This window comes from Sphaerodactylus townsendi, linkage group LG01 (assembly GCF_021028975.2).
Source record: "Sphaerodactylus townsendi isolate TG3544 linkage group LG01, MPM_Stown_v2.3, whole genome shotgun sequence".
Classification (NCBI taxonomy): Eukaryota; Metazoa; Chordata; class Lepidosauria; order Squamata; family Sphaerodactylidae; genus Sphaerodactylus; species Sphaerodactylus townsendi.
Window position 1 is genome coordinate 96,561,029 of NC_059425.1, and position 24,566 is coordinate 96,585,594.

Below are 24,566 nucleotides of genomic sequence, written 5' to 3' on the forward strand. Positions count from 1 at the left end.
GTACAAAACACAAAGTAGGGCCCTTCATACCAGATATCATAATAAAACACCAAACCATACTTAAATTAGCTTTTATGCCATCTATCTAGTTTGACAGTTATTACTCCACATCCATTTTTAGCACAGTGTTCTAGAAAATGGCTTTAGCAGCCGATCAGGAAACTACCTAAACTGTACTTTTATACCAACTAGTCATAAATAAATTAATGCATATGGAAGACAGCAGTTAAGCTTCCTCTTTCCACTTTGCCCATGTGGTAACCAGTGATGTGGGTGTTCCAGAAAAATATGAATGGGGAATTTTTTTCCAGAAAACTTGCTGATGCCCTAAATAGGGCATCATAAATATATAAAAAAAAAATTCATGTTTTGTCAAAGGCTTTAACGGCCGGATTCAACTGTTTTTTGTGGGTTTTCTGGGCTGTGTGGCTATGGTCTGGTAGGTCTTGTTCCTAAAGTTTCGCCTAATGCAGGCAAAACCTTAGGAACAAGACCTACCAGACCACGGCCACACAGTCCGGAAAATCTGCAACAACCATATTTATGTTTATTTAATGTGAAGTCACTGAAAATGGTTCATAAATTAATTTGAGCTTTGGTTGCACAATTTTAGCTCTGGCTTTGATTGGAACTGCACAACCAATCAGGCAAATTCATAATTTGATCTTTTGTTTGCATTAATATATATATGTGCATGGGGGAAGGGGTTTTATTTTCCCCATTCACTAATCAGTAAAAAGAGATGTGTGTATATATGTGTGTGCGAACAATATACTCTCTTGCACAATTCCAAGGAGTAATTATCTCAAAAACATTAATTACAGATTTGTCAAGGATGTCTAATACTGCACTGGAAGTGGCATCCATTCAATGCTATTCATTTTATGAAACAATAAATCTTTAGAAACAGAAATTTTTCGACATGCAAATAAAGCAAATTTTCCATTTCTAATTCAGTTTTTCAAATGCTACTTCAAGACTTAGTTATGAACCAAATGCTTTGTGAAAAGTGTCACCAGTGTACACGTAGTAGGCAATTAATACATGCAAGTATTTTAAAAGATGATGATGTCTGTCCATTATTATGAAGTAATGGGGCCTGACATTACCATGGAATAATTTGTTTTCACAAGCCCTTCCTCAAAAATCAGCTGCCTATCACTTTATTAAAAAGAACATGTTGCTGTATTGTTGTTCTGCTCAGACTTTGTTTTTGGGCCCAATTTGTTTTTGGGCCCAATTCAGAGTGCTGTTTTTTACCTTTACATCCCTGAGTGGCTTGTGGCTGAAGTACTTGAAGGCCCACCTCCTCCCACATTGTAGAACCTACCAGCTAACATTTGCTTCATAAATCTAGTTCTTTGTGCGCCTGCCCTCAAATGTGAGGGGGGGAGGGGTGGCGGCCAACAGAGACAGGGGTTTTCAGTAGAAACACATCACATTTGGAATTTCCTTCTCCTCAAAGTTTACCTGTTGCCTACATTGCTTTCTTCAGGTGCCAAGCCCAAACACTTCCGTTCATCCAGGCTTTTAATTAAGTGATTGATTTTTCAAACTCTATTTTAGTCTAGAAAATGTTATTGTAAACTATTAGTAGTCTGGTTTAATGCTGAGCTGGATTTTTAATGGTCAATTTTTAATATTTTTAATGTTTTGTTTTTGTTATTTTTATTTTATGAGTTGCCTAGGCTTACAAAATAAATAAAATGTCAGGCTTCAGAGGTTTATTCATTACGAGTATAAATCTGACTTATTGCCATCTTTATGCGGAAGAAAAACCCACTCCAACTCCGGACAACGATATATACTTGAGAAATACACATATGTATTTCTCACATCTATAAGGAAGAGAGAAAGCACTCTGGACAACGATATATACTTGAGAAATACACATATGTATTTCTCACATCTATAAGGAAGAGAGAAAGAATGAAAGGGAAGTGTGTGTGATATGTGAGTATTGTTGAAATATTAATACAGTCTTAATTATATAATTAATTATTTTAAAAGCTACAATTCACTTCAGCAGGAACACTGCACATTTCACAGGATATAGGATAGAATCTTTAAAGTTTTACAGCCCTATTGAATTGTTAACTCAAAAGACACAAAATATGATTATACAAACTCAAAACAAAGGCAAGGAGGAGGAGGAAGAATTAGCTTTTATTACCCACTTTTCTCTACCTTTAAGGAATCTCAAAGTGGCTTCCAATCACTTTCCCTTCTTCTCCTCTCAATAGACATCTTGTGAAGTAGGTAGGGCTGAGAGAGTTTACCCAACAGTCTTCATGTGTACAAGTGGGCAAACAAACTCAGTTCGCCAGATTAGAGTTACTACTCATGTGAAGGAGTGGGGAATCAAACCAATTTCTCCATATCAGAAATATTTGTGTTTGTAAAGTGCCTGTGATAAAGCCCTTTTTTCCCTTACTGATAGGACACACACAGCCTCCTAAAATTTCTGGGATCTGAATGGAGACTTGACTGCAAATCTAATCTAGACTTGACTACAAATTTCTGGGATATGAATCTAGACTTGACTACGAAGCTTTCAGGCACAAACAGACTTTTATTGATTAGCCACTAAGTTGGATCCTCTCTCACACAGAGAATTTTACCCACACCAGCCTGCTATTTCCCCAGGCATACTAGGTTGTACAAGATCTGCTGATCACACAGAAAGTCCCTTGTGAGTGAAAAAAGAAAGTGAGCAAGGGAGGTGGGCAGGGGAAATGTGAAAATGCTACCAGGTCCCAAACCAGATAGGTTGATTTGGTCTTTGCCAGGATGATTGAGGTTTCCTCCTCCTGTGATGAGATTACAGTTAAGGCACGGCCCCCTGCTAACTGAACCTGGTGTCTGATTCGGCTGGCAGGCACTGAAGCCCTGGAAGTGTGGGAAAGAGGTGATTTTAAGATTTTTGTCAAAGTTACCTGTGCTGTCTTATTTGTCCCTGCTTGGTTTTTGTAGGCTTAATATTTTTCAGCGTGTGTCAATTGAAAATGGAAATACTTTTCCTGGTTAACATGACTACACTGTAGTCACTACAGTGACCAACTTTGTTCCCCCCACCCCCGGCAGGGACCCTGTGTGCTGAGGAAGAAGCAGGAATTCATTAGGGGGTTTCCAGGGACGAAGGAATGGAGTTCTGCCTGGAACAAAACCACAACTGCCTTTCCACGGAGGAGGGCAACAACCCTTGGAGAGCCTATTTCCAATAAAATGGTTCAATAAAATATATATTTTTGTATACTTAAATTATCCGTTAAACTATGAATACACATCCTGACTTGAATCAGACAAGAATTATAGGGGTAGCTGAATAAATTTAAATTTGTCTGGGATGCACTACTTCAAGCTTCAGCTATGAATTGGTACTACTTTTTGCAGGTGTGTGTGAGGGGGGGGGGGGTCAAGTTGCTATCAGCCATAAACCTCACTATACCAAGTAAGCTCTTTCAGTCTAATCTGCATCTTTGTGTTGTTGGGGGACTGATATTTATTCATATGATTAAGGTCCCACCATTCTGTAAAAAATATTAGTGGGATCATTCAAAGAAGGGGAAATAATAACAGTAAATAACTAAAATAATAAAATAGAGTAACTATCTGTAAAACAGCAACCATTAAAACCACTCCCACAGCCATTCCAATGTAGCTAAAAGCAGCCGTAATACAAATGGTTAAAAATGATCATCAATTCCAAATGTGTGGAGTGTAGAAAGAGTAGAAACTGAAAAAACTGGTCTTGATCACATCATAGACCAATTTGCATCAGTGAATGCAAGGAAGGCGCAGTTATAATTTTCATGTAGTGCCATAATTTGTCAATTAAAAGAATAACAAGCTTGATTTTTTTCAGTTGAAAGTCTGGTAAAGTTATCTAAAAGATGGGTGTCAGAAATTTGGATGGGGCACAATGTCATTGCTTGCCACAGGTGCTAATTACCATAGATACACCCTGGGCCCCACACGGTTTTCAAGATGAGTGATTATGTATAGGTGGTTTTCCACTGCCTTCCTTTGCAAAGTCTTCATTGGTGGTGCCCCATCCAAGCACCAACTCTGCTTGACTTTTGAAATCTGATGAGATCAGACTAGACTACACCATTCCACAGCCTATAATTAAAACACAGACATTATATATTTTAAGAAATACAGCTGAACAGCTGCGTGTGTGCACATATTAACACACATCCTAAGGGAAGGTACTGTCCAGAGATGTTGCAAGTATTCAACTGAACAATCAGGATTTATATCACACTTTTTGATCATACGGTTTTCAAAGATTACAACCATTTTTCCAAAAGGCACTAGTTCCTCCTGCCTTATATAATCACATGAACACACGTGAACACAGCCTTACACTGAATCAGACGACTGATCATCAAGGCCAGTATTGTTTATTCAGACTGACAGCTGCCCTCCAGGATCTCAGCTACTACTGCATGTCACTTTAAACTGGAAATGCTGGGGACTGAACCCTGCACCTTCTGCACACTAAGCAGAGGAACTACCACTGATCTAAAGCCCTCTCATAATGTTCTGCCCTCCATTCAGCGACTTGACCCATTTCATTAATATACCAGTAATAGTTTTTATAAGTCATGTATAGTCACAGCTGAATTGAATGGGCTGCTAATCTGAGATAATTTAAAGATGCAATTGTTTGTGGAAATATGAAATTGAAACCTTTCTTCTGTCCTCCGTTTATTCAAATCAAAATGCAGCTCTCCAAAAAAGGAAGCAACAACATTAAAAATGCCACCTTTTTCTCCTACTCTAAAAATGTTTTTCTTGCATTACCTGAACACATTTTCCTCCTACTCTAATACAGTTTTTAAAATATTACCATTGGGCACTTGCTAACTATTTATTCTGCTGTTGGATAAACCTATTATGCCTTCTGAGCAAACAAATCACAACAAAAACAAAGAAAAGAAATCTGTTTTTAATGAACCAAATACAAGTTGACTCCTCATAGTGCCACTTGAAGTGCAAAGAGAGGTTAAAACAACATTTAAACCCAATTACATACATTAATCATACCCGGTGGCCAAAACAATCCGACAAGCTAAGACAAGTTGACTGTACAAGTTAATACTGTTGCCTTGTAAGTTATTTTCTCCCCAGCAGCAGCAACTGACTTATACAACAAAGCCAAGTACTGGCCTTATTTTCATCTTTTAAGCTTTCATTGTTACTTCACTTCACTATCCAGCTCTCCCTTTTTTTATTTTTAAATGAATGGCAACAGCCAGTGTGGTGCAGTGATTAAGAGCAGTAGACTCTAATCTAGAGAACAAGGTTTGATTCCCCACTCCTTCAGATGAGCTGAGGACTCTTATTTGGTGAACTGGATTTGTTTCCCCACTCCTCCTCCACATGAAGGCTGCAGAGAGACCTTAGGCTAGTAACAGTTCTCTCAGAACTCTCTCAGCCTCACCTACCACACTAGGTGTCTACTGTGGGAAGAGGAAGGGAAAGGAGTTGGTAAGCTGCTTTGAGACTCCTTACAGAAGAGAAAAATAAGGGTAAAAATCCAAATTCTTAAAAGTACCTATTTCTAAATTAAACTTGACCAGTCAAACAAAAGTGTTTATAAGATCCATGTACCACAGGGAGCAACTTTTCATGTATAGGGAAAGCCCTTGCACTTATTAAGGTCATCTCACAAGACCTGTCCTTGCCCATGAGGAGTTTCATTTTGGGGAATACTTAAGTCTGCGTTGGCACAAATAGTCATAGAAAAGCAGTTATCTTCGGATCTCAGTATTTTTCAGAAAGCAGAAACAATTCTATCCTCATGGATGATGGCAGCACTCCAAAGGGAACCTTGGTGCATTATGGGTAGAAAGACACAACAACTACAGTGCAAGGATTAACTGCCTTCAAGCAATACATTCTTGAGAGTCTGAAGAGCCTCATTCTCACCCTCCATTTCCAGGTGCAGGCTCTAGAGAAAGCAAAACATCCCAATGCTGAGTGCCCCCCTCCCCCCAGCTCAGAGTTAAAGGCAAGGCAGGAGGAAGGGAGGGGAAGAAGGCTAAGAAGGTAGCACAAGAAGGCTGGTAAGAGTACAGACAGGGAAAGAGAAAGGAAAGGGAATCATAGACAGTGTTGGAGCTTAGGCAATAAACGACTGCTCTCCACGAAGGCAGGCAAAAAGACTGCCTCCCAGGTCAATGGTGGAATTATCCAGAAAGACATCCTCCAAGCTCAGAGGGAGAAGGAGAGTGATTCTCTTTTTACTGTTGGGGGTTAAGCAATATCAACAGGCACCATGTCAAGCCTTTCAGCAGAAATCACAACGGTATTTGGCACCACAACTTTGGCAGGCTGTTATGCTGAAGCTTTCAAACTAAACTTGGCAAAAAGATCTAACCACATCCAAACACAACAGAAAGTCAACTACACTGTTAACAGGTTGGATCCTAAGCAGTACAAGCAGAATGAAGACTTCTCCCTCTCCTGCTGCAGCCCATCAAGCACCTAAAATTCTGCTCCTGAGAGGCAAAGCAGAGATCTGCAGCGAGGAGAGAAGCTGGTAGAAATCACCTACCATTCCTTCACCAACAGAAGCACCATTCCCACATTACAACTGCTCCTATGCCAGAATATTATATTAGAATCCAACCCAATGCATTTTCCCTAAAATTAGAAGCAACAGTAATGACATGTACAAACACATTGAGGAAGAGCATATATAAAAATGCATCTAATTTATGTAGTTATATATTAACACAGAGGAAAAATGTATGCCGGTCATATATCCTCAGCATTTATGGCAAATTATTAATCAAGTCCCACCTGAAACAATTTGTTAAATTGATTTTAATCACTGGGCCTCTCATGTGAAGCTTTGTATAATCAGCATTTCATTTACAAAATTAATTGCCTGATTGATTCTCAAGAGGCAGTAGCTGTCATTACACTGCTGTCATAACTTTTGAGAAGGGGTGTCACAGCATGGAATTCTGACAGTATGAAAAGCATTGCTATTTAAAACTGGAGGTGAGGGTGAAAACAAATACAGTGACTTCACCAAGTAGCTTTCCAGACAGAAAGTTTTGTTTTGTTTTTTAAGAAAAAGCACTTTCCAACAGTCTTAGTCTGACTTGTGACTCCCCTTTTCCCCGTCAGTGAATTAATTTACAAATCTTCTATTCAGCATTCTTTATTGAGAAGCCCTGTCAATTTAAGTCAATTATACCACGGCTTTTGGAGCAGAGTATAATGAGATTGCTCATAGATCAGAGGGTCAGTTGATCAGAGGTCAGTGCTAAGATGGCCTTTTGTGTAGAAGTGCATCAAACAATGCACTGATTTACTGACAAGCAGTTTTGTTGTCTTAAAAGACAAAATATATGTATGATTCTTACTTTTCTTAAGGTTTGTGTTCGGTGTGTGTTACATTCAAAAGTAATTAAGCTAATTCCTTTCAGGAAAGCATGCACAGTTAGAAAAGGTTCACTGAAACACAATTGCAGACAGAAACACTCAAGAGAAAATTATTTGAAGACTAAAATTCTTGGTTTTGGCTAAACCAGTGCCCTTCCATCTTAAACTTAGAAAACAATTTTGTCCCCTTGTTTACATCTCTATTAACTTAACATTGTGCCATATTTTCCTAACTAGCATTTATAGGAACTGCTCCCCTCCCAACCAAAAAACCCCTGGGTTGACTGAAAACAACAGTAAGATGCTTCATAGTATTCTACACTTCCCAACCTTTTCCAGGCATGTCTGACTAATTTCAACACTTCTCAGATGGAAGTCAAACTACTCTACTGAGCAGAAGAATCCTAAACTCTTTGAACATGCACAATTAGAGAGCTAATTAATAACTTCCCCTGAAGCATCTAAAGACTGTCTAGGCTCAATGACCAAGAAGTGATATTTGCTGGAGGGAATGTACACATTCTGCCAGACTGCCTGCAGATCCTGTAATCTCTAACTGAACACAGGACTTTCCACAAACAGATTTTGGCAGCACCTTCATATGTACTATGCATAATTTAGCATTCTGGATGAATTGTAAAATAGTTAATATTTTTCTTTTTAAAAATGACAATGAATTACTTTGGTCTGGGCAATTTTTCTAGAAGATGTGTTTGGACTTAATCCACAAACCATTTCTGTCTGAAGTTATTTAAACTACAACCTGGATTATATTAAAACATTCCAGATTAAATGGTTTGAATGTACCACTGCTAGTGCAACTGTGTTGATAAAATTAAGTACCAGCTCAGCTGTATTTGTCCGGTTAACTTTCAATGTGAGTCCAATAAAAATATTTAATTGAACTTAGGAATCCAAACATATGGTTGGAATGAAATCTGAACATAATTTAGCTCCCCTCTCCTCCCCAAATCAGCTTCATCTCACGGAGCTCATAACAAAGGCATATCCTTCCCCCAGAGACTCCTCAAAATCAGAGAATATTTTAGACATTATTTTTACTTTACTGTTTCCTCCTTCTATGAGCCTTCAGAAAATCCAATAATACAAATCTCTGTTTATACTTCTCCAAATTTTTGTGACTGATACTGCCACTGTTTTACTCATTCTGTTTATTTTTCTCTCACAATGCAGATTCTTTACTACATTGATCTTAACATAGAATCCAAGAAGCAATCCCTGACCACAACTTATTTATGTTAGAGTCAAAAGAAGAAGAAGATTTGGTTTTTATACCCCATATTTTTTAATCTTTAAGGAGTCTGAGAGTGGCTTACAGTCACCTTCCATTCCCCTTCTGACAACAGCCACCTTGTGAGGTAGGTGGGGCGGAGAAAGTTCTGAAAGCAGAAAAAGCTGGCTATAAAATGGGCTTTAAAATACTTCAAATTTCTAGGTGACAGCTATTGAAGTTCGAGACACAAAACCTGCATACAGCTAGGAAGAAAATCAGGTTTGTAGAAATAAGAATCATAGTTCAGTCATGCAAGAATGTGGGTATCTAGGATTTTTCTAATTCAGATATAGTGACAGAATATAACATTTTAGTGAAAAATGCACTTGGAAAACAGGAAACACTGTCTAATGCAATCTTTTCAGCATCTGAGGAAACAACATCGAATCTTTTATGCATTTATCATTTGGGTTGGGCCTTAGAAAAATCTTATTTATTAAACGGACCATTGGATACTTACTGGGAAGGGTCCTTCTCCTGGGGGTTGTAGACCATCTTGGATGGGTGCTTTCTTGCCCTTTAACCGGGAGGCAGGAAATGACTTTTTTAAACTTCCTGTCTGGTCTTCATCCTCCATTTCGTCAGTATCCATTTGGCATAGCTACTGATCGTAGAACATGATAACAAAAACATAAACAACACAGAACAGTACCACCAAACGAGTGGAATTAATGTAATCTGTAACACTTAACTATATACAGTTATACCTCTAACCTGACCTATTCCACGTTAAAGAGGAGGTAAGCACCACTGGATGATATGTCTAAGGGAGGGCCAAGATGGTCTACAACCCCCAGGAGAAGGACCCTTCCCAGTAAGTATCCAATGGTCCGTTCTCCTGGAGGTGTAGACCATCTTGGATGGGACCTCCTATAGCAGTGTCCTCCAAAAACGGGAGGGTTAGATATGATCATCCAGGATGTGCTCCAGAACCCTCCTTCCAAAGGCGGATTCTGCTGCGGTCCAGGATTGGAGTTTGTAATGTTTTATGAAGGTGGAAGGAGAAGACCATATCGCTGCTTTACAAATGTCTTCTACGGAAGCTCGATTTCGAAAGGCTGCGTTAGCAGATGAACATCTAATGGAATGAGCTGTGATGCCGTGAGGTACTGGTAAATTTGTCGCCTTGTGTGCCTCTATTATACATGCTTTGAGCGTAGAGCTTATAGATGCTGCTGACATCTGGTGTCCTATATTTGGGGGTGAAATGTTGATGAACAGACTGTCCGACTGTCTGATGTTTTCGGTGCAAATAATGAAAACTTTTACCGCCCTGCGTGCATCCAGGTTGTGCCACAATCTCTCTGTAGGGTGAGTGTGTCTCGGGCAGAAATTAGGAATAACAATTTCCTGTTTAAGATGGAAGCTGGAGCTGGCCTTTGGTCTGAAGGTCAGGTCTGTGCGTAGTACCACCCTATCTGGATGGAACACGCAGAAATTGGGATTCACTGATAAGGCTCTCAATTCTGATACTCTTCTGGCCAATGTGATGGCTACAAGGAATAACGTTTTCATTCTCAACCACTTAAGGTGGATGGTTTGTATCGGCTCAAAGGGGGGCTTGGTGAGAGCTGCTAGCACTGTATGTAGTTTCCAGGAGGGAAATCTATGATTCACTGGTGGTTGTATTTGGGATACGCCTTTTAGGAATCTTACTACATCTGGGTGACGTGATGCTGGAACACCTTGGATCTTGGGCCAGATCGTGGATAGTGCCGCTATTTGACGTCGCAAGGTAGCACTTCTCAGACCTAATTCAAGGCCCTCTTGTAGAAATTCAAGAATCGAAGTTATTTTGGGTGAAGTCGGGTCAACACGATGTTTTGATGCCCACTGTACAAAAACCTTCCAGAAAGCATTATAGATCCGCATGGTTCCCAGTCACCGAGAGGCCATTAAGGTTTCAGTCACTTTAACTGAATATCCCTTGTTTCTTAGTTTTTCCCGTTCAACAACCATGCGGTCAATCGAAACCATTCTGGGTCCGGATGTCTTATGGGTCCTTGAGTGAGCAAGTGTGGAATGTTTGGTAGACGGAAGGCTGGTTTTACGGCTAGTTGTTGAATGACAGAAAACCATGGTCTTCTTGGCCACGCTGGAGCTACCAGGATGATCGATGCTCGAGATGCCATGATCCGTCGTAGCAGTTTTGGGATCACCAGAACTGGGGGGAACGCATACATCAAGGCGTTGGGCCAATGGGTAGTTAATGCATCCGTTGCAAAGGCCTTCGGGTCGAAGAACCTCGAGACATATTTGGGTATCTGATGATTGTCTTTGTTGGCAAAGAGGTCTAAGGACGGGGTCCCGAATTTCTGGCAGATCTGTTGGAAGATCCTGGGATCCAGTTTCCATTCTGCGTCTTGAACTGTTGTGCGACTGAGCCAGTCCGCTTGGACGTTCAACTTGCCCTGTACGTATTCCGCTTGAATGGAGAGAATGTTGGTTTCCGCCCATTTGAGAATCTTGCTGACTTCTTGATGAAGCTTTGGAGATCTCGATCCTCCCTGGTGATTGAGGTAGGTCTTTGCTGAGATGTTGTCTGTCCAGATGACCACATGGCGTTGTTTCAATATACTCTTGAAGCTCAGCAGCGCCAGTCTGATTGCTCTTATCTCCAATATGTTGATTGGTAGTGATGATTCTTGGTGAGACCATTTGCCTTGAATGATTTTGCCATCGAGGGTGGCTCCCCACCCCAGTAGACTCGCATCTGAGTACAGTTGTGGTCTTTCTGGAAAAAGATACACTTTTCCCTGGGTCAGGTGTTCTCTGACCATCCACCAAGAGAGTTCTGTCTTCAATGTTTGTGGTATGACTAGGGTTTTGTCGTGTTTTGCTATGATGGCGTTCTGATACGGACGGAGAAAGGCTTGTAGAGGCCTTGCATGCAGTCGGGCCCATTGTAGAAGATCGATGGTAGAGATCATTAGGCCGAGAAGACTGGTCAATTGAAGAAGAGAGAACTTGGAGCTGCGAATCACTGATGCCACTGTTCGTTGTATCTTGGTGATCTTTTTGTTGGGAATGAAGAAGGAGTTCTTTGATGTTGAAATCAGTGCTCCTAAGTGTTCCATCTCCATCTTGGGGATCAAGGAGCTCTTTTCCTTGTTGATCACAAACCCATGTTGTTCCAGCACTTCCATCACCAGAGAAAGGTCCCTGATGGCTTCCTCTTGGGATCTCGACCGAATAAGAATGTCGTCGAGGTAGGGGTGTAGGTGTATGCCTCTCAGACGAAGGAACACAATAGGAGCCAGTAGCACTTTTGAGAAAACTCTCGGTGCCGTGGCTAGCCCAAAGGGTAACGCTTTGAACTGGAAGTGTTGGTGTTGGAAGGCGAATCTCAGGAACTTGCGGTGCGATAGGTGGATAGGGATGTGTAGGTACGCTTCGCTGAGGTCCAGGGAAGTCAGTAGGTCTCGATGTCTCAATGCCTCTGCTATCGTTCTGATGGTTTCCATTCGGAATCGTCGGAGTTTTATATGTTTGTTGAGATATCTCAGGTTCAGTATGGCACGCCAGTCGCCATTCTTTTTGGGAACGACAAAAAAGTGTGAGTAAACTCCCTTCTTTCTGTCGTGGATTGGGACTTCCTCTATAGCCTGAATGTCCAATAGATGTTGAATGGCCATCTTGGTGCGATGTGCTTTGATCGAATCTGGTTTGAGGCATGATGGAATGAACCTGGATTTTGGGATTTGGTTGAATTCTATTATGTAGCCTTGAGATATCACGTCTTGAGTCCAACGATCCACATGACTTCCCTGCCAGGCTGTCTGAAATAACTGAAGACGTCCCCCTATCGGAATGGTGTGATAGTCATGCTCTGTTCGTTTTTTCGGAATTTGTAAACTTTCCTCCTCTACCTGTGGGTCGAAAGGAGGATCTGCCCCGAAAGGACTGATTTTGCCAAGTGGTCTTCCTGCTATGTGGGGGGGGGGGGGGGTGGAGGGGGGGGGGAGTGGGGGGGGGGGGGAGCGGGGGGGGGGGGGGGTGGGGGGGAGGGGGGGGTGGGGGGGGGAGGGAGGGGGGGGGGGGGGGGGTGGGGGGGGGGGGGGGTGGGGGGGGGGGGGGGTGGGGGGGGGGGGGGGTGGGGGGGGGGGGGGGTGGGGGGGGGGGGGGGTGGGGGGGGGGGGGGGTGGGGGGGGGGGGGGGTGGGGGGGGGGGGGGGTGGGGGGGGGGGGGGGTGGGGGGGGGGGGGGGTGGGGGGGGGGGGGGGTGGGGGGGGGGGGGGGTGGGGGGGGGGGGGGGTGGGGGGGGGGGGGGGTGGGGGGGGGGGGGGGTGGGGGGGGGGGGGGGTGGGGGGGGGGGGGGGTGGGGGGGGGGGGGGGTGGGGGGGGGGGGGGGTGGGGGGGGGGGGGGGTGGGGGGGGGGGGGGGTGGGGGGGGGGGGGGGTGGGGGGGGGGGGGGGTGGGGGGGGGGGGGGGTGGGGGGGGGGGGGGGTGGGGGGGGGGGGGGGTGGGGGGGGGGGGGGGTGGGGGGGGGGGGGGGTGGGGGGGGGGGGGGGTGGGGGGGGGGGGGGGTGGGGGGGGGGGGGGGTGGGGGGGGGGGGGGGTGGGGGGGGGGGGGGGTGGGGGGGGGGGGGGGTGGGGGGGGGGGGGGGTGGGGGGGGGGGGGGGTGGGGGGGGGGGGGGGTGGGGGGGGGGGGGGGTGGGGGGGGGGGGGGGTGGGGGGGGGGGGGGGTGGGGGGGGGGGGGGGTGGGGGGGGGGGGGGGTGGGGGGGGGGGGGGGTGGGGGGGGGGGGGGGTGGGGGGGGGGGGGGGTGGGGGGGGGGGGGGGTGGGGGGGGGGGGGGGTGGGGGGGGGGGGGGGTGGGGGGGGGGGGGGGTGGGGGGGGGGGGGGGTGGGGGGGGGGGGGGGTGGGGGGGGGGGGGGGTGGGGGGGGGGGGGGGTGGGGGGGGGGGGGGGTGGGGGGGGGGGGGGGTGGGGGGGGGGGGGGGTGGGGGGGGGGGGGGGTGGGGGGGGGGGGGGGTGGGGGGGGGGGGGGGTGGGGGGGGGGGGGGGTGGGGGGGGGGGGGGGTGGGGGGGGGGGGGGGTGGGGGGGGGGGGGGGTGGGGGGGGGGGGGGGTGGGGGGGGGGGGGGGTGGGGGGGGGGGGGGGTGGGGGGGGGGGGGGGTGGGGGGGGGGGGGGGTGGGGGGGGGGGGGGGTGGGGGGGGGGGGGGGTGGGGGGGGGGGGGGGTGGGGGGGGGGGGGGGTGGGGGGGGGGGGGGGTGGGGGGGGGGGGGGGTGGGGGGGGGGGGGGGTGGGGGGGGGGGGGGGTGGGGGGGGGGGGGGGTGGGGGGGGGGGGGGGTGGGGGGGGGGGGGGGTGGGGGGGGGGGGGGGTGGGGGGGGGGGGGGGTGGGGGGGGGGGGGGGTGGGGGGGGGGGGGGGTGGGGGGGGGGGGGGGTGGGGGGGGGGGGGGGTGGGGGGGGGGGGGGGTGGGGGGGGGGGGGGGTGGGGGGGGGGGGGGGTGGGGGGGGGGGGGGGTGGGGGGGGGGGGGGGTGGGGGGGGGGGGGGGTGGGGGGGGGGGGGGGTGGGGGGGGGGGGGGGTGGGGGGGGGGGGGGGTGGGGGGGGGGGGGGGTGGGGGGGGGGGGGGGTGGGGGGGGGGGGGGGTGGGGGGGGGGGGGGGTGGGGGGGGGGGGGGGTGGGGGGGGGGGGGGGTGGGGGGGGGGGGGGGTGGGGGGGGGGGGGGGTGGGGGGGGGGGGGGGTGGGGGGGGGGGGGGGTGGGGGGGGGGGGGGGTGGGGGGGGGGGGGGGTGGGGGGGGGGGGGGGTGGGGGGGGGGGGGGGTGGGGGGGGGGGGGGGTGGGGGGGGGGGGGGGTGGGGGGGGGGGGGGGTGGGGGGGGGGGGGGGTGGGGGGGGGGGGGGGTGGGGGGGGGGGGGGGTGGGGGGGGGGGGGGGTGGGGGGGGGGGGGGGTGGGGGGGGGGGGGGGTGGGGGGGGGGGGGGGTGGGGGGGGGGGGGGGTGGGGGGGGGGGGGGGTGGGGGGGGGGGGGGGTGGGGGGGGGGGGGGGTGGGGGGGGGGGGGGGTGGGGGGGGGGGGGGGTGGGGGGGGGGGGGGGTGGGGGGGGGGGGGGGTGGGGGGGGGGGGGGGTGGGGGGGGGGGGGGGTGGGGGGGGGGGGGGGTGGGGGGGGGGGGGGGTGGGGGGGGGGGGGGGTGGGGGGGGGGGGGGGTGGGGGGGGGGGGGGGTGGGGGGGGGGGGGGGTGGGGGGGGGGGGGGGTGGGGGGGGGGGGGGGTGGGGGGGGGGGGGGGTGGGGGGGGGGGGGGGTGGGGGGGGGGGGGGGTGGGGGGGGGGGGGGGTGGGGGGGGGGGGGGGTGGGGGGGGGGGGGGGTGGGGGGGGGGGGGGGTGGGGGGGGGGGGGGGTGGGGGGGGGGGGGGGTGGGGGGGGGGGGGGGTGGGGGGGGGGGGGGGTGGGGGGGGGGGGGGGTGGGGGGGGGGGGGGGTGGGGGGGGGGGGGGGTGGGGGGGGGGGGGGGTGGGGGGGGGGGGGGGTGGGGGGGGGGGGGGGTGGGGGGGGGGGGGGGTGGGGGGGGGGGGGGGTGGGGGGGGGGGGGGGTGGGGGGGGGGGGGGGTGGGGGGGGGGGGGGGTGGGGGGGGGGGGGGGTGGGGGGGGGGGGGGGTGGGGGGGGGGGGGGGTGGGGGGGGGGGGGGGTGGGGGGGGGGGGGGGTGGGGGGGGGGGGGGGTGGGGGGGGGGGGGGGTGGGGGGGGGGGGGGGTGGGGGGGGGGGGGGGTGGGGGGGGGGGGGGGTGGGGGGGGGGGGGGGTGGGGGGGGGGGGGGGTGGGGGGGGGGGGGGGTGGGGGGGGGGGGGGGTGGGGGGGGGGGGGGGTGGGGGGGGGGGGGGGTGGGGGGGGGGGGGGGTGGGGGGGGGGGGGGGTGGGGGGGGGGGGGGGTGGGGGGGGGGGGGGGTGGGGGGGGGGGGGGGTGGGGGGGGGGGGGGGTGGGGGGGGGGGGGGGTGGGGGGGGGGGGGGGTGGGGGGGGGGGGGGGTGGGGGGGGGGGGGGGTGGGGGGGGGGGGGGGTGGGGGGGGGGGGGGGTGGGGGGGGGGGGGGGTGGGGGGGGGGGGGGGTGGGGGGGGGGGGGGGTGGGGGGGGGGGGGGGTGGGGGGGGGGGGGGGTGGGGGGGGGGGGGGGTGGGGGGGGGGGGGGGTGGGGGGGGGGGGGGGTGGGGGGGGGGGGGGGTGGGGGGGGGGGGGGGTGGGGGGGGGGGGGGGTGGGGGGGGGGGGGGGTGGGGGGGGGGGGGGGTGGGGGGGGGGGGGGGTGGGGGGGGGGGGGGGTGGGGGGGGGGGGGGGTGGGGGGGGGGGGGGGTGGGGGGGGGGGGGGGTGGGGGGGGGGGGGGGTGGGGGGGGGGGGGGGTGGGGGGGGGGGGGGGTGGGGGGGGGGGGGGGTGGGGGGGGGGGGGGGTGGGGGGGGGGGGGGGTGGGGGGGGGGGGGGGTGGGGGGGGGGGGGGGTGGGGGGGGGGGGGGGTGGGGGGGGGGGGGGGTGGGGGGGGGGGGGGGTGGGGGGGGGGGGGGGTGGGGGGGGGGGGGGGTGGGGGGGGGGGGGGGTGGGGGGGGGGGGGGGTGGGGGGGGGGGGGGGTGGGGGGGGGGGGGGGTGGGGGGGGGGGGGGGTGGGGGGGGGGGGGGGTGGGGGGGGGGGGGGGTGGGGGGGGGGGGGGGTGGGGGGGGGGGGGGGTGGGGGGGGGGGGGGGTGGGGGGGGGGGGGGGTGGGGGGGGGGGGGGGTGGGGGGGGGGGGGGGTGGGGGGGGGGGGGGGTGGGGGGGGGGGGGGGTGGGGGGGGGGGGGGGTGGGGGGGGGGGGGGGTGGGGGGGGGGGGGGGTGGGGGGGGGGGGGGGTGGGGGGGGGGGGGGGTGGGGGGGGGGGGGGGTGGGGGGGGGGGGGGGTGGGGGGGGGGGGGGGTGGGGGGGGGGGGGGGTGGGGGGGGGGGGGGGTGGGGGGGGGGGGGGGTGGGGGGGGGGGGGGGTGGGGGGGGGGGGGGGTGGGGGGGGGGGGGGGTGGGGGGGGGGGGGGGTGGGGGGGGGGGGGGGTGGGGGGGGGGGGGGGTGGGGGGGGGGGGGGGTGGGGGGGGGGGGGGGTGGGGGGGGGGGGGGGTGGGGGGGGGGGGGGGTGGGGGGGGGGGGGGGTGGGGGGGGGGGGGGGTGGGGGGGGGGGGGGGTGGGGGGGGGGGGGGGTGGGGGGGGGGGGGGGTGGGGGGGGGGGGGGGTGGGGGGGGGGGGGGGTGGGGGGGGGGGGGGGTGGGGGGGGGGGGGGGTGGGGGGGGGGGGGGGTGGGGGGGGGGGGGGGTGGGGGGGGGGGGGGGTGGGGGGGGGGGGGGGTGGGGGGGGGGGGGGGTGGGGGGGGGGGGGGGTGGGGGGGGGGGGGGGTGGGGGGGGGGGGGGGTGGGGGGGGGGGGGGGTGGGGGGGGGGGGGGGTGGGGGGGGGGGGGGGTGGGGGGGGGGGGGGGTGGGGGGGGGGGGGGGTGGGGGGGGGGGGGGGTGGGGGGGGGGGGGGGTGGGGGGGGGGGGGGGTGGGGGGGGGGGGGGGTGGGGGGGGGGGGGGGTGGGGGGGGGGGGGGGTGGGGGGGGGGGGGGGTGGGGGGGGGGGGGGGTGGGGGGGGGGGGGGGTGGGGGGGGGGGGGGGTGGGGGGGGGGGGGGGTGGGGGGGGGGGGGGGTGGGGGGGGGGGGGGGTGGGGGGGGGGGGGGGTGGGGGGGGGGGGGGGTGGGGGGGGGGGGGGGTGGGGGGGGGGGGGGGTGGGGGGGGGGGGGGGTGGGGGGGGGGGGGGGTGGGGGGGGGGGGGGGTGGGGGGGGGGGGGGGTGGGGGGGGGGGGGGGTGGGGGGGGGGGGGGGTGGGGGGGGGGGGGGGTGGGGGGGGGGGGGGGTGGGGGGGGGGGGGGGTGGGGGGGGGGGGGGGTGGGGGGGGGGGGGGGTGGGGGGGGGGGGGGGTGGGGGGGGGGGGGGGTGGGGGGGGGGGGGGGTGGGGGGGGGGGGGGGTGGGGGGGGGGGGGGGTGGGGGGGGGGGGGGGTGGGGGGGGGGGGGGGTGGGGGGGGGGGGGGGTGGGGGGGGGGGGGGGTGGGGGGGGGGGGGGGTGGGGGGGGGGGGGGGTGGGGGGGGGGGGGGGTGGGGGGGGGGGGGGGTGGGGGGGGGGGGGGGTGGGGGGGGGGGGGGGTGGGGGGGGGGGGGGGTGGGGGGGGGGGGGGGTGGGGGGGGGGGGGGGTGGGGGGGGGGGGGGGTGGGGGGGGGGGGGGGTGGGGGGGGGGGGGGGTGGGGGGGGGGGGGGGTGGGGGGGGGGGGGGGTGGGGGGGGGGGGGGGTGGGGGGGGGGGGGGGTGGGGGGGGGGGGGGGTGGGGGGGGGGGGGGGTGGGGGGGGGGGGGGGTGGGGGGGGGGGGGGGTGGGGGGGGGGGGGGGTGGGGGGGGGGGGGGGTGGGGGGGGGGGGGGGTGGGGGGGGGGGGGGGTGGGGGGGGGGGGGGGTGGGGGGGGGGGGGGGTGGGGGGGGGGGGGGGTGGGGGGGGGGGGGGGTGGGGGGGGGGGGGGGTGGGGGGGGGGGGGGGTGGGGGGGGGGGGGGGTGGGGGGGGGGGGGGGTGGGGGGGGGGGGGGGTGGGGGGGGGGGGGGGTGGGGGGGGGGGGGGGTGGGGGGGGGGGGGGGTGGGGGGGGGGGGGGGTGGGGGGGGGGGGGGGTGGGGGGGGGGGGGGGTGGGGGGGGGGGGGGGTGGGGGGGGGGGGGGGTGGGGGGGGGGGGGGGTGGGGGGGGGGGGGGGTGGGGGGGGGGGGGGGTGGGGGGGGGGGGGGGTGGGGGGGGGGGGGGGTGGGGGGGGGGGGGGGTGGGGGGGGGGGGGGGTGGGGGGGGGGGGGGGTGGGGGGGGGGGGGGGTGGGGGGGGGGGGGGGTGGGGGGGGGGGGGGGTGGGGGGGGGGGGGGGTGGGGGGGGGGGGGGGTGGGGGGGGGGGGGGGTGGGGGGGGGGGGGGGTGGGGGGGGGGGGGGGTGGGGGGGGGGGGGGGTGGGGGGGGGGGGGGGTGGGGGGGGGGGGGGGTGGGGGGGGGGGGGGGTGGGGGGGGGGGGGGGTGGGGGGGGGGGGGGGTGGGGGGGGGGGGGGGTGGGGGGGGGGGGGGGTGGGGGGGGGGGGGGGTGGGGGGGGGGGGGGGTGGGGGGGGGGGGGGGTGGGGGGGGGGGGGGGTGGGGGGGGGGGGGGGTGGGGGGGGGGGGGGGTGGGGGGGGGGGGGGGTGGGGGGGGGGGGGGGTGGGGGGGGGGGGGGGTGGGGGGGGGGGGGGGTGGGGGGGGGGGGGGGTGGGGGGGGGGGGGGGTGGGGGGGGGGGGGGGTGGGGGGGGGGGGGGGTGGGGGGGGGGGGGGGTGGGGGGGGGGGGGGGTGGGGGGGGGGGGGGGTGGGGGGGGGGGGGGGTGGGGGGGGGGGGGGGTGGGGGGGGGGGGGGGTGGGGGGGGGGGGGGGTGGGGGGGGGGGGGGGTGGGGGGGGGGGGGGGTGGGGGGGGGGGGGGGTGGGGGGGGGGGGGGGTGGGGGGGGGGGGGGGTGGGGGGGGGGGGGGGTGGGGGGGGGGGGGGGTGGGGGGGGGGGGGGGTGGGGGGGGGGGGGGGTGGGGGGGGGGGGGGGTGGGGGGGGGGGGGGGTGGGGGGGGGGGGGGGTGGGGGGGGGGGGGGGTGGGGGGGGGGGGGGGTGGGGGGGGGGGGGGGTGGGGGGGGGGGGGGGTGGGGGGGGGGGGGGGTGGGGGGGGGGGGGGGTGGGGGGGGGGGGGGGTGGGGGGGGGGGGGGGTGGGGGGGGGGGGGGGTGGGGGGGGGGGGGGGTGGGGGGGGGGGGGGGTGGGGGGGGGGGGGGGTGGGGGGGGGGGGGGGTGGGGGGGGGGGGGGGTGGGGGGGGGGGGGGGTGGGGGGGGGGGGGGGTGGGGGGGGGGGGGGGTGGGGGGGGGGGGGGGTGGGGGGGGGGGGGGGTGGGGGGGGGGGGGGGTGGGGGGGGGGGGGGGTGGGGGGGGGGGGGGGTGGGGGGGGGGGGGGGTGGGGGGGGGGGGGGGTGGGGGGGGGGGGGGGTGGGGGGGGGGGGGGGTGGGGGGGGGGGGGGGTGGGGGGGGGGGGGGGTGGGGGGGGGGGGGGGTGGGGGGGGGGGGGGGTGGGGGGGGGGGGGGGTGGGGGGGGGGGGGGGTGGGGGGGGGGGGGGGTGGGGGGGGGGGGGGGTGGGGGGGGGGGGGGGTGGGGGGGGGGGGGGGTGGGGGGGGGGGGGGGTGGGGGGGGGGGGGGGTGGGGGGGGGGGGGGGTGGGGGGGGGGGGGGGTGGGGGGGGGGGGGGGTGGGGGGGGGGGGGGGTGGGGGGGGGGGGGGGTGGGGGGGGGGGGGGGTGGGGGGGGGGGGGGGTGGGGGGGGGGGGGGGTGGGGGGGGGGGGGGGTGGGGGGGGGGGGGGGTGGGGGGGGGGGGGGGTGGGGGGGGGGGGGGGTGGGGGGGGGGGGGGGTGGGGGGGGGGGGGGGTGGGGGGGGGGGGGGGTGGGGGGGGGGGGGGGTGGGGGGGGGGGGGGGTGGGGGGGGGGGGGGGTGGGGGGGGGGGGGGGTGGGGGGGGGGGGGGGTGGGGGGGGGGGGGGGTGGGGGGGGGGGGGGGTGGGGGGGGGGGGGGGTGGGGGGGGGGGGGGGTGGGGGGGGGGGGGGGTGGGGGGGGGGGGGGGTGGGGGGGGGGGGGGGTGGGGGGGGGGGGGGGTGGGGGGGGGGGGGGGTGGGGGGGGGGGGGGGTGGGGGGGGGGGGGGGTGGGGGGGGGGGGGGGTGGGGGGGGGGGGGGGTGGGGGGGGGGGGGGGTGGGGGGGGGGGGGGGTGGGGGGGGGGGGGGGTGGGGGGGGGGGGGGGTGGGGGGGGGGGGGGGTGGGGGGGGGGGGGGGTGGGGGGGGGGGGGGGTGGGGGGGGGGGGGGGTGGGGGGGGGGGGGGGTGGGGGGGGGGGGGGGTGGGGGGGGGGGGGGGTGGGGGGGGGGGGGGGTGGGGGGGGGGGGGGGTGGGGGGGGGGGGGGGTGGGGGGGGGGGGGGGTGGGGGGGGGGGGGGGTGGGGGGGGGGGGGGGTGGGGGGGGGGGGGGGTGGGGGGGGGGGGGGGTGGGGGGGGGGGGGGGTGGGGGGGGGGGGGGGTGGGGGGGGGGGGGGGTGGGGGGGGGGGGGGGTGGGGGGGGGGGGGGGTGGGGGGGGGGGGGGGTGGGGGGGGGGGGGGGTGGGGGGGGGGGGGGGTGGGGGGGGGGGGGGGTGGGGGGGGGGGGGGGTGGGGGGGGGGGGGGGTGGGGGGGGGGGGGGGTGGGGGGGGGGGGGGGTGGGGGGGGGGGGGGGTGGGGGGGGGGGGGGGTGGGGGGGGGGGGGGGTGGGGGGGGGGGGGGGTGGGGGGGGGGGGGGGTGGGGGGGGGGGGGGGTGGGGGGGGGGGGGGGTGGGGGGGGGGGGGGGTGGGGGGGGGGGGGGGTGGGGGGGGGGGGGGGTGGGGGGGGGGGGGGGTGGGGGGGGGGGGGGGTGGGGGGGGGGGGGGGTGGGGGGGGGGGGGGGTGGGGGGGGGGGGGGGTGGGGGGGGGGGGGGGTGGGGGGGGGGGGGGGTGGGGGGGGGGGGGGGTGGGGGGGGGGGGGGGTGGGGGGGGGGGGGGGTGGGGGGGGGGGGGGGTGGGGGGGGGGGGGGGTGGGGGGGGGGGGGGGTGGGGGGGGGGGGGGGTGGGGGGGGGGGGGGGTGGGGGGGGGGGGGGGTGGGGGGGGGGGGGGGTGGGGGGGGGGGGGGGTGGGGGGGGGGGGGGGTGGGGGGGGGGGGGGGTGGGGGGGGGGGGGGGTGGGGGGGGGGGGGGGTGGGGGGGGGGGGGGGTGGGGGGGGGGGGGGGTGGGGGGGGGGGGGGGTGGGGGGGGGGGGGGGTGGGGGGGGGGGGGGGTGGGGGGGGGGGGGGGTGGGGGGGGGGGGGGGTGGGGGGGGGGGGGGGTGGGGGGGGGGGGGGGTGGGGGGGGGGGGGGGTGGGGGGGGGGGGGGGTGGGGGGGGGGGGGGGTGGGGGGGGGGGGGGGTGGGGGGGGGGGGGGGTGGGGGGGGGGGGGGGTGGGGGGGGGGGGGGGTGGGGGGGGGGGGGGGTGGGGGGGGGGGGGGGTGGGGGGGGGGGGGGGTGGGGGGGGGGGGGGGTGGGGGGGGGGGGGGGTGGGGGGGGGGGGGGGTGGGGGGGGGGGGGGGTGGGGGGGGGGGGGGGTGGGGGGGGGGGGGGGTGGGGGGGGGGGGGGGTGGGGGGGGGGGGGGGTGGGGGGGGGGGGGGGTGGGGGGGGGGGGGGGTGGGGGGGGGGGGGGGTGGGGGGGGGGGGGGGTGGGGGGGGGGGGGGGTGGGGGGGGGGGGGGGTGGGGGGGGGGGGGGGTGGGGGGGGGGGGGGGTGGGGGGGGGGGGGGGTGGGGGGGGGGGGGGGTGGGGGGGGGGGGGGGTGGGGGGGGGGGGGGGTGGGGGGGGGGGGGGGTGGGGGGGGGGGGGGGTGGGGGGGGGGGGGGGTGGGGGGGGGGGGGGGTGGGGGGGGGGGGGGGTGGGGGGGGGGGGGGGTGGGGGGGGGGGGGGGTGGGGGGGGGGGGGGGTGGGGGGGGGGGGGGGTGGGGGGGGGGGGGGGTGGGGGGGGGGGGGGGTGGGGGGGGGGGGGGGTGGGGGGGGGGGGGGGTGGGGGGGGGGGGGGGTGGGGGGGGGGGGGGGTGGGGGGGGGGGGGGGTGGGGGGGGGGGGGGGTGGGGGGGGGGGGGGGTGGGGGGGGGGGGGGGTGGGGGGGGGGGGGGGTGGGGGGGGGGGGGGGTGGGGGGGGGGGGGGGTGGGGGGGGGGGGGGGTGGGGGGGGGGGGGGGTGGGGGGGGGGGGGGGTGGGGGGGGGGGGGGGTGGGGGGGGGGGGGGGTGGGGGGGGGGGGGGGTGGGGGGGGGGGGGGGTGGGGGGGGGGGGGGGTGGGGGGGGGGGGGGGTGGGGGGGGGGGGGGGTGGGGGGGGGGGGGGGTGGGGGGGGGGGGGGGTGGGGGGGGGGGGGGGTGGGGGGGGGGGGGGGTGGGGGGGGGGGGGGGTGGGGGGGGGGGGGGGTGGGGGGGGGGGGGGGTGGGGGGGGGGGGGGGTGGGGGGGGGGGGGGGTGGGGGGGGGGGGGGGTGGGGGGGGGGGGGGGTGGGGGGGGGGGGGGGTGGGGGGGGGGGGGGGTGGGGGGGGGGGGGGGTGGGGGGGGGGGGGGGTGGGGGGGGGGGGGGGTGGGGGGGGGGGGGGGTGGGGGGGGGGGGGGGTGGGGGGGGGGGGGGGTGGGGGGGGGGGGGGGTGGGGGGGGGGGGGGGTGGGGGGGGGGGGGGGTGGGGGGGGGGGGGGGTGGGGGGGGGGGGGGGTGGGGGGGGGGGGGGGTGGGGGGGGGGGGGGGTGGGGGGGGGGGGGGGTGGGGGGGGGGGGGGGTGGGGGGGGGGGGGGGTGGGGGGGGGGGGGGGTGGGGGGGGGGGGGGGTGGGGGGGGGGGGGGGTGGGGGGGGGGGGGGGTGGGGGGGGGGGGGGGTGGGGGGGGGGGGGGGTGGGGGGGGGGGGGGGTGGGGGGGGGGGGGGGTGGGGGGGGGGGGGGGTGGGGGGGGGGGGGGGTGGGGGGGGGGGGGGGTGGGGGGGGGGGGGGGTGGGGGGGGGGGGGGGTGGGGGGGGGGGGGGGTGGGGGGGGGGGGGGGTGGGGGGGGGGGGGGGTGGGGGGGGGGGGGGGTGGGGGGGGGGGGGGGTGGGGGGGGGGGGGGGTGGGGGGGGGGGGGGGTGGGGGGGGGGGGGGGTGGGGGGGGGGGGGGGTGGGGGGGGGGGGGGGTGGGGGGGGGGGGGGGTGGGGGGGGGGGGGGGTGGGGGGGGGGGGGGGTGGGGGGGGGGGGGGGTGGGGGGGGGGGGGGGTGGGGGGGGGGGGGGGTGGGGGGGGGGGGGGGTGGGGGGGGGGGGGGGTGGGGGGGGGGGGGGGTGGGGGGGGGGGGGGGTGGGGGGGGGGGGGGGTGGGGGGGGGGGGGGGTGGGGGGGGGGGGGGGTGGGGGGGGGGGGGGGTGGGGGGGGGGGGGGGTGGGGGGGGGGGGGGGTGGGGGGGGGGGGGGGTGGGGGGGGGGGGGGGTGGGGGGGGGGGGGGGTGGGGGGGGGGGGGGGTGGGGGGGGGGGGGGGTGGGGGGGGGGGGGGGTGGGGGGGGGGGGGGGTGGGGGGGGGGGGGGGTGGGGGGGGGGGGGGGTGGGGGGGGGGGGGGGTGGGGGGGGGGGGGGGTGGGGGGGGGGGGGGGTGGGGGGGGGGGGGGGTGGGGGGGGGGGGGGGTGGGGGGGGGGGGGGGTGGGGGGGGGGGGGGGTGGGGGGGGGGGGGGGTGGGGGGGGGGGGGGGTGGGGGGGGGGGGGGGTGGGGGGGGGGGGGGGTGGGGGGGGGGGGGGGTGGGGGGGGGGGGGGGTGGGGGGGGGGGGGGGTGGGGGGGGGGGGGGGTGGGGGGGGGGGGGGGTGGGGGGGGGGGGGGGTGGGGGGGGGGGGGGGTGGGGGGGGGGGGGGGTGGGGGGGGGGGGGGGTGGGGGGGGGGGGGGGTGGGGGGGGGGGGGGGTGGGGGGGGGGGGGGGTGGGGGGGGGGGGGGGTGGGGGGGGGGGGGGGTGGGGGGGGGGGGGGGTGGGGGGGGGGGGGGGTGGGGGGGGGGGGGGGTGGGGGGGGGGGGGGGTGGGGGGGGGGGGGGGTGGGGGGGGGGGGGGGTGGGGGGGGGGGGGGGTGGGGGGGGGGGGGGGTGGGGGGGGGGGGGGGTGGGGGGGGGGGGGGGTGGGGGGGGGGGGGGGTGGGGGGGGGGGGGGGTGGGGGGGGGGGGGGGTGGGGGGGGGGGGGGGTGGGGGGGGGGGGGGGTGGGGGGGGGGGGGGGTGGGGGGGGGGGGGGGTGGGGGGGGGGGGGGGTGGGGGGGGGGGGGGGTGGGGGGGGGGGGGGGTGGGGGGGGGGGGG

The 24,566-nt window shown here is 66.4% G+C and overlaps 1 protein-coding gene across 1 annotated transcript in view; it reads right to left on the reverse strand.

Moving 5' to 3' along the window:
* Positions 1-24,566, reverse strand: part of ARID1B (AT-rich interaction domain 1B) — a 464,069-nt gene that overhangs the window by 418,663 nt on the left and 20,840 nt on the right.